The 2,350-nt window shown below is 46.2% G+C and overlaps 1 protein-coding gene across 1 annotated transcript in view; it reads left to right on the top strand.

Moving 5' to 3' along the window:
• NPLOC4 (nuclear protein localization 4 homolog (S. cerevisiae)) overlaps positions 1 to 2,350 on the top strand; it is a 92,216-nt gene that overhangs the window by 6,197 nt on the left and 83,669 nt on the right. Inside the window, exon 2 of the mRNA XM_011993679.1 lies at positions 1,086 to 1,198. The gene's annotated coding sequence lies outside the window, so the exon portion shown is untranslated. The remainder of the gene's footprint in view (positions 1 to 1,085; positions 1,199 to 2,350) is intronic.

Below are 2,350 nucleotides of genomic sequence, written 5' to 3'. Positions count from 1 at the left end.
CTGGCTAATTTTTGTATTTTTGGTAGAGACGGTTTCACTATGTTGACCGGGCTTGTCTCAAACTCCTGGCCTCGTGATCTACCCGCCTTGGCCTCCCATAGTGCTGAGATTACAGGCGTGAGCCTCCACACCCAGCTTGAGTTTTGTTCTTGTTGCCCAAGCTGGAGTGGAATAGCGCGATCTCAGCTCCCTGCAACCTCTACCTCCCAGCTTCAAGTGATTCTCCTGCTTCAGCCTCCCAAGTAGCTGGGATTACAGGCATGTGCCACCACGCCCAGCTAATTTTGTAGTTTCAGTAAAGATGGGGATTCACCATGTTGGTCAGGCTGGTCTCGAACTCCTAACCTCAGATGATCCTCTCACCTCATCCTCCCAAAGTGCTGGGATTACAGGCATGAATCACCACGCCTGGCCTGGAATTGGGTTTTTACAATTGATTTCAAAAGTAGAAATTGAACTTTTCAAACATAGCCATTGGCCGGGCATGGTGGCTCATGCCTGTAATCCCAGCACTTTGGGAGGCTGAGGCGGGTGGATCACCTGAGGTCAGGAGTTTGAGACCACCCTGGCCAACATGGCGAAACCCTGTCTCTACTAAAAATACAAAAACCAGCCGGGCATGGTGGCAGGCGCCTGTAATCCCAGCTACTTGGGAGGCTGAGGCAGGAGAATCACGGGAACCCAGGAGGTGAAGATGCAGTAAGCCATGATCACGCCACTGCACTCCAGCCTGGGCAACAGAGCGAGACTCTGAAAACAAAACAAAGATAGCCCTAACCCTTGTTTGCTTCAAAGTCTTAAATGTGTTATAAAGTTTCATCTTTGACAAGACTGTTGCTTTTTTGGCCACTTTATTCGTTTTAATGACAAGACTGTTGCTTTTTTGGCCACTTTATTCATTTTAATAGACACCTTTGTGAGCAGTACAAATTTCTTTATCAGAGCAGAATAGCAAGAGGAATTTGGTAAATGATGAGCACCTTCCAAATTTGTGAATACTCTTCTAGTAATGTCTGATGTGTGTATGGTATGTGTAGTCATATTTAGCATTTTATTAAATTTCTGTTCTTTCGGCCTTGTTTTAGGTTGCAAAGGAGTTTGGCTTCCAAAATAATGGCTTCTCAGTTTACATCAATAGAAACAAGACCGGAGAGATAACAGCCTCCTCCAACAAATCCCTCAACTTGCTAAAAATCAAGTAAGTGTCCTCTGAGGAGGAAGCAGGGAATGGGGGGAAATGAGGTCCCCATGATCTGTCCGAGGTTGCCCAGTTTTATCCTCTTTCCTCTTCACACCACTCATTATGGTCTTATCAACTGACCAGAATACACGTGACTGTGTTGCTTGCCAGGGATTCAGTAATTATCCTGAATCTGCCGTTGCTATTGAGCAGATTTCATTGACTTTGCAGAATTCTGGAGTTTGTGTCACTGAGGAGAAAGTTATTGTCTCTGTCCATGTATGGCGTGGAGCAAGCTGCATACTCAGCTGCTTGTCTGGAGTGAAATACCTTGAATGCAGCTGTGTGCAGGGAAATCACGTTAGCCCTGCTGGCTTGGGTAGGAGTGCCGACAGTGCAGTGGCCCATGCCACTCCGTAGAGTTGGTCATTCAGGACCGTCAGGACTCAGAGACCTCTTATCACAGCCTGGCTGCTGCCTGTTTTTGTAAAGTGTTATTGGAACACAGCCAGGTCGTGTTGTTGGTGCCAGTTTTCATGTTAGAAGGGCAGAGTTGAGTAGTTGTGGTAGACCGTGAGGCCTGCAAAGCTGAAAGTATTGACTGGCCCTTTACGGAACACGTGTGCTGGCTCCCATCGAAACTGTTTGGGCACTTGCTCACATATCCCTTAGATCAGTTCAGTCCTTAGGGAGCGAGTGGTCAGTTTTCCTCTCGACGCTGCAGGTTGCATGTGCTGTGGCCACTGGCTCAGTGGTGGGCCTGGGACCTGCTGGCAGTTGGCTGTGGGTCTGTTTACCAGCCAGAATGATAGGCTGGTTTTGCACTTTGGTCACTTTTAGATTCACAGATTAATATATCTAGGGACACAATATGCAATCGTAGCATTTATTTGTTCTTAACAAAGATTTATTTGGCACCTACTGTTTGCCTACCCCTGTGATGACGTGAAACAGAACCTCTTGTTATTGTTCATTTCCAGAGTGACCCTTCCTTTGAGCTTGTGAAGGGTTTTGCATCTTGATAATTCTTTTTTCTCTCTTCTCTTCTCTTCTATAGTCTTCTCTTGTCTTCTCTTGTCTTCTCTTCTCTTCTCTTCTCTTCTCTTCTCTTCTCTTTCTTTCTTTCTTGAAGGGTTTTGCATCTTGATAATCCTTCCTTCCTTCCTTCCT

This window comes from Mandrillus leucophaeus, unplaced genomic scaffold, assembly GCF_000951045.1.
Source record: "Mandrillus leucophaeus isolate KB7577 unplaced genomic scaffold, Mleu.le_1.0 Scaffold1, whole genome shotgun sequence".
Taxonomy (NCBI): Eukaryota; Metazoa; Chordata; class Mammalia; order Primates; family Cercopithecidae; genus Mandrillus; species Mandrillus leucophaeus.
This window is presented reverse-complemented; position numbering and strand designations above follow the sequence as displayed.